Here is a 6000-nt window from a genome sequence, read left to right as displayed (position 1 = left end):
GTTGGTAAGACAATTCCCACCTTTTTATGCTCTCTGTATCTGTATATATATACAGTGCGGGGAGCGCTGCCACACACACATACAGATCTCCTTAATATATGTTCCATTCTATGCATCCGAAGAAGTGGGCTGTAGCCCACGAAAGCTTATGCTCAAATAAATGTGTTAGTCTCTAACAAGTACTCCTGTTCTTTTTGTGGATACAGACTAACAGGGCTGCTATTCTGAAACCTGTCTTTATATCTCAGTACCTGCTACAGGTAGCAAATTCCTACAGGGAGTAGTTTCCTACACTACAGGCCAGACATAACCATCTACCCACCCATGTGGTCAGCCAATGCAGATGGTTCACCCTATTTGGGGTCACTTTTATCCTCTCTTGCCCCCCCCCCCCCGGGCTTTCCCCTCTCCCACTCTCAGGCAGTGCCTATGCCCCATTCTTACCCTGGCTCCTACCCCCTGCCCCTGATTTTCCCCTGGCCCCACCTGTTTGACCGTCCTGGGCATCCAGTTTGCCCCTGCACAGACTCTGCTCATCCCCCCTCCAGGTTTGCCCCCTAGGGCCCCAGGCCAGCAAGACACGTGCCCAGCCCCGGGCAGGGGCCTCAGCAGATGTGACCGAGCAGCTGGAGGAGCCAGCCCAGCCCAGCGTGTCGGGCGCCTGCAGCAGCGCTAGGACCTGCAGGCCCCGGCCGGGGAGCGGAGCTGGGACGAGGGGACCGCGTGTGCAGAAGCACTTTCCTGCCCGGCCCCAGCCCTCGCCCCCGAGGTCTCCCCCTGCCGTGCCCGGCTCGGGAGCTGATGCTGGCGAAGCCCGGGCTGCGCTGGTCCCGGGCAGAGAGAGCCCCGGTGCGGGGAGCGCTGCAGGCAGCCGGGGGGTGGTGGCTGCTGCTGCGGGACACAGGAAGGGGCTGGAGCAGCGGAGCGGGCGGGGCTGGGAGGAGGGAGCGGGCGGGCAGCGCTGGGGAGAACAAAGGGCCGAGCAGGTCCCAGGCAGTCCCGGGCCGGGGGCTGGGACATTGCAGGGCGCTGCTACCTCCCTCCGCTGGGAGCCAGGGCTGAGCAGCGGCTGCTCCCACGGGGCTGTGCCCCCGGGAGACCTTCGGTGCAGCTGCTTCTGCGCCCGGACAGAGGGGGCTTCCTCTGCGGGGCTGGGACTAGCCCCCGGGCCCGGCTCTGCCGGCATCAACTCCGGGCCGGAGACCCAGGTAACTGAGGGGCCGGGGTCAGGGCTGGGCCGGGCAGGAAAGTAACTCTGCACCACGTCCCCAGGAGTCTAGGATCTGCTCCCGCGCTGTGACTGCGCCGGCCGGGGGCTGTGTTGGGAAAAGGCAAGGCAAGGCAAGGCGGGGCGGGGCGGGGAGGGGGGGTTGCTCTGTAGGTCGGGGGGAGAGGAGGAATTGTCAGGTGTGTGTGTGTGTGGGTGACAATATGGCGGGGACAAAGGGAAAAGGAGGGTGGGGAGCAGAGACACCATGTGACGTGTGATAGATTTACCCATCTCTGTGCAGCCAGGACATTACAGGGAGAGGCGAATAGCAGGTGCCCATAGGGGGGAATGAAATCCCCTCTGTTTTTACCTCTTCTCTCTCCCAGACTGATAAAATCCTCCCGGCTCTGCCCCACTGCTCCAAAATTAGCAAATACAGATGTAAAACCTCTGTCGCTTTCCCTTCTTCTCTCTCCCACGATTGAGTTCCTCTGTTCTTTGCCACAGCTTTTGCCCCATTCTCTCCCCAGTGCAGAATTTACAATCTCCTCAGATTTGGGGGGGTTTCCCACTCATTTTATCTGCAGCAATTTGTCCTTGTTTAGGGGGGAAATTGTTGCCACGAGTCATTTGCCAAGTAGGAATGGGGTGGTGGGTGCAGTTTGGGCGAGCCATGAGGCACAGCTGCCTCTGGGGTGGGAGCCAGCAGCAGGGCAGGGAGGGGAGGCTGCCCAGCCCAGCTGCTTCCCATTCTCCCCCACCCCAGGCCCCTTCAGCCACTTGCTGCTAGTCCCATTGCCAGACCTCACTGCCCATCCCCCATGGCCTTCTGGCTCCTCCACCCTCCCTGCTCCTGTTAAAGTAGCATTGTCCAGGGCTCCCTGCTGCCCCTGTGAACGTCAGGCAAGGGGGATTCATCACTTTGTGCTGTTTGTTGTACATTGCTGTATAATCCCCTAATGGGGCACTCACCTCTCGAGGATCTCGGAGCAGCAGGGTGCAGCATCCCAGACCTTCTGTTCTCCTAGTGTTCCCTGCAGGCCGCTGGCCAGCTTGGTGGGAATTCCTTTGTCGGGCCTCTGGCAGAGTCCCAAAGTCTCAATGAACCCTTGTCAGGGTATTAGAGTCCAACAAAGAAGCGGTCTACTTCTCCTCGCTAGGGCCTTCAGCCCCAGCTCTGAGACCTTCAAATTCAGCCTTTTGTTTAGGCTCCCAAAGGTGGCCTGTCCCCTTTTGGTAGCTTACACCATTTTACCTGTTGCCAGGGGAACCCAGACCTGGCCATTATCCCAGGTTCCAACCCAAGGACCCTATACACAGCAGCCATGTACTGCTCACTCCAATCCATCACTGCTATTTCCCTGGGATTCTTCCTACGGGGCCCTTCTATCTGCAGCCCTATCAGAGGGGTGCCATCCTTAGGTGGTTCTTTCTCACTAGGCCAGGGAAGAGCCCCCTTGCTTTACTCTTCTGGTCCCAGTCAGGCAGGGCCGGCACCAGGCACCCAAGCACATGCTTGGGGTGGCACCTGGTAAGGGGCTGCGGGGGGAGTGCGGCGCGGCATTCCGCGGGGGGGCGCTCTGGCGGCGCTCGGCGGGGGGGTGGCGCCGGCGCGGCGCTCGGGGGGTTCCGACAGCGCTCGGCGGGGGGGGGGCTCTGGCGGCGCGGCGCTCAGGGGGGGCAACGCGGGGTGCGGCGCTGCGGGGGGGTGTGTGTGTGTTCCGGCGGCGCTCGGCCGGGGGGGGCGGGCTCCGGCGGCGCTCGGCGGGGCGGGGCGGCGCTGGGGGGTGGGGTGGCGCGGTGCTCAGTGGGGGGCTCGGGGGCGGCGCTTTTTTTTGCTGCTTGGGGCAGCAAAAAAGTTAGAGCCAGCCCTGCAGCCAGGGACTGATCTGCTGTGCCCCTGCAGCTCCTTTTATCTGAGCCTGCTGGGCTCTGAGTGGCTGCTTCTTTGAGGCCTGTGTAGGCACTAGGCAGGCCCAGAGGACCCACCTTCACTGCTTCCTGGGGTGGGGTGTAGTAAGATCATGGGGTCTCCTGTAGGGAGCTGCAAAGGCTAGCTGCATCCCATCACAAATCCCCTTAAACATTCCCACTTTTCCCTCCAATTCTTCAATATCGACATAAAGTCCCCCCAGATGTTGGTGTTTTTCACTTATATTAGGAAATGTTTAGTTTTTGCCCCATTTTCTCCTCAGTTCTAAAATATTGACAGAAAATTCCCAAACATTTTGCCCCATTTTCTCTCTCGTTATCTATGATTTATTATCCCCTGAGGTTTTCCCCATCTGATCATCTGATATTATCATAAAATCTCCTCAGACGTTGTCCTTTTCTTAAATCCTTGAATGTTGATTGCCCCTTTCTCTTCCTAATTGTCAAATATTGATATGAAATCCACTCAGATTTTACCTCTTTACCTTGAATCAACTATAGATATAAAATCCCTCAAACTTTTCTGCTTCCTCTGTTATGTGACAAATTTCTCATATTTGCTCCCTTTTCTTTTTAATTACTGAACACTGATATCACATTTCAGAATTTGCCATTTCCAGATAATTATGAATTACTAATTTTAAAAAATCCTTTCTAGCTTGTAGGAGTTCCCCTTGTTTTTCATGTGCAGCCCCTTCTCCTTTGTTCAAGGGAACCTGTTGCCATTCTTCATAGTGGAGGTTGCAGAGAAGTTAAATTCCCCAGTGATCAACTGGCCCCCTCTCATTTGAGAATCATTTGCTTCCCCCTTTGTCTCCTTTAAAATCCATTTGGTTGCTGATCAGAGTGACTTGCCCCATTTCAGATACACATCCCAGGCAGGGCCTCACACTATCTGGAAAATGGTGTCTCCCAGCTGCTAACAGGAGAGGTGGCCGGACCCTGACTGAATTTCCTTTCCCCTGATGGTGCGAGACACGGGGTTTATTCCCCTCAGGGGGCTGCTCTGTTTGCTCTGGGCGCTGCCCTGCTCCCCTGGGCAGCGCCCAGAGCGGCTGAGACACTCCATCCTCCTGTACTAACTCCTCACATTTCAATAGCTGTTTTCACCAGAAGGGTCCCCAGAGCCCGTGGTGAATGGTCACCATGAGTGGTCTCTTCCTGCAGTGCTAAGACCAGCCACCTCTGGGGTGGGTCCAGGGTGACCATTATTAGCCAATGACAGGGCATGGAAGTTTATTGAATTGGCTCCTCCATCCACTCCCGTCTCCTGTTAAAGCAGCATTGCCCAGGGCTGTGTGAATGGCCGGTCGGGGGTGGTGATAACTTTCTCTCCATTGATCAAATACTAATATAAAATCACCACAAATTTTGTTTCATATCCCTTTCAGAACTGTAGGATGTTCAGGGTTTGGAGGGAAGATAGTTGCCCTGAGTCCTTGCCCCAGATGTAGGGAGCAGGGGAGGGGGGAAGGCGTGGAACCTCCCCTCCCAGGATGTGTTTAACTAGATTTTGGCGTCTTCCCCTCCCCAATGTCAGTCACTGCAAGGAAGGAAAAGGAGTGACTCTGGATTAACATGGGAGTTTGTAAGATCCGGGATGTTGTGTCCTTAGCTGCTGTCACCAGAGGGCTCTGGCTGTTGCCAAGGGAGGGGAGGCTGCTCTCTCTGTCTCTCTTTACTCAAGGTATCCGGGTTGAGTTCCTTGGGTGCGATGGTGTTGCCTCCCCTGTGATCTGGGAGCCTAGGCTGAGCCGCTGCTGCTCCTCAGCAGGGTCTGTGCTATGGAGAGACCTTCATTAAAGCCTCCTCTGTGCCCAATCCAGGCAGGTACTTCAGTGGCAGGAACTAGCCCCCTAAGGCAGCCCCAGGCTCTGCCAACCCAACTGCTGCGCCGGAGACTCCAGGTGACTGAGAGAGACCCTGGGGATGGTCATAAAAGTGACTGCACAAATGTCACCAGGAGCCTCGGATCTCACAGCCCCTGGGAATCTGCTACTTGTTGTTAATGCACCTGTGGGCGGGATCAGAGAACATAAGAATGGCCATACTGGGTCAGACCAAAGGTCCATCCTGCCCAGTATCCTGTCTACTGACAGTGACCAATGCCAGGTGTCCCAGAGTGAGTGAACCTAACAGGTAATGATTAAGTGATCTCTCTCCTGCCATCCCTCTCCACCCTCTGACAAACAGAGGCTAGGGACACCATTCCTTACGCATCCTGGCTAATAGCCATTAATGGACTTAACCTCCATGAATTTATCTAGTTCTCTTTTAAACCCTGTTATAGTCCTAGCCTTCACAACCTCCTCAGGCAAGGAGTTCCACATGTTGACTGTGCGCTGTGTGAAGAAGAACTTCCTTTTATTTGTTTTAAACCTGCTGCCCATTAATTTCATTTGGTGGCCCCTAGTTCTTATATTATGGGAACAAGTAAATAACTTTTCCTTATTCACTTTCTCCATACCACTCATGATTTGATATACCTTATCATATCCCCCCTTAGTCTCCTCTTTTCCAAGATGAAAAGTCCTAGTCTCTTTAATCTCTCCTCATATGGGACCTGTTCCAAACCCCTAATCATTTTAGTTGCCCTTCTCTGAACCTTTTCTAATGCCAGTATATCTTTTTTGAGATGAGGAGACCACATCTGTATGCAGTATTCAAGATGTGGGCGTACCATGGATTTATATAAGGGCAATAAGGTATTCTCCATCTTATTCTCAATCCTTTTTGAATGATTCCTAACATACTGTTTGCTTTTTTGACTGCCGCTGCACACTGCGTGGACATCTTCAGAGAACTATCCACGATGACTTCAAGATCTCTTTCCTGATTAGTTGTAGCTAAATTAGCTC

At 54.6% G+C, this 6000-nt stretch overlaps 1 protein-coding gene across 2 annotated transcripts in view; it reads left to right on the top strand.

Moving 5' to 3' along the window:
• The first annotated feature begins 970 nt into the window (after positions 1 to 970).
• LOC128845532 (zinc finger protein 135-like) overlaps positions 971 to 6000 on the top strand; it is a 49159-nt gene continuing 44129 nt past the window's right edge. For both annotated transcript variants that reach the window (XM_054044327.1, XM_054044326.1), the window contains exon 1: positions 971 to 1208. The gene's annotated coding sequence lies outside the window, so the exon portion shown is untranslated. The remainder of the gene's footprint in view (positions 1209 to 6000) is intronic.

The sequence above is a fragment of the Malaclemys terrapin genome, chromosome 11 (genome assembly GCF_027887155.1).
Source record: "Malaclemys terrapin pileata isolate rMalTer1 chromosome 11, rMalTer1.hap1, whole genome shotgun sequence".
Classification (NCBI taxonomy): domain Eukaryota; kingdom Metazoa; phylum Chordata; order Testudines; family Emydidae; genus Malaclemys; species Malaclemys terrapin.
The sequence above is the reverse complement of the archived record's forward strand: the minus strand, read 5'-3'. Positions and strand labels throughout refer to the sequence as shown.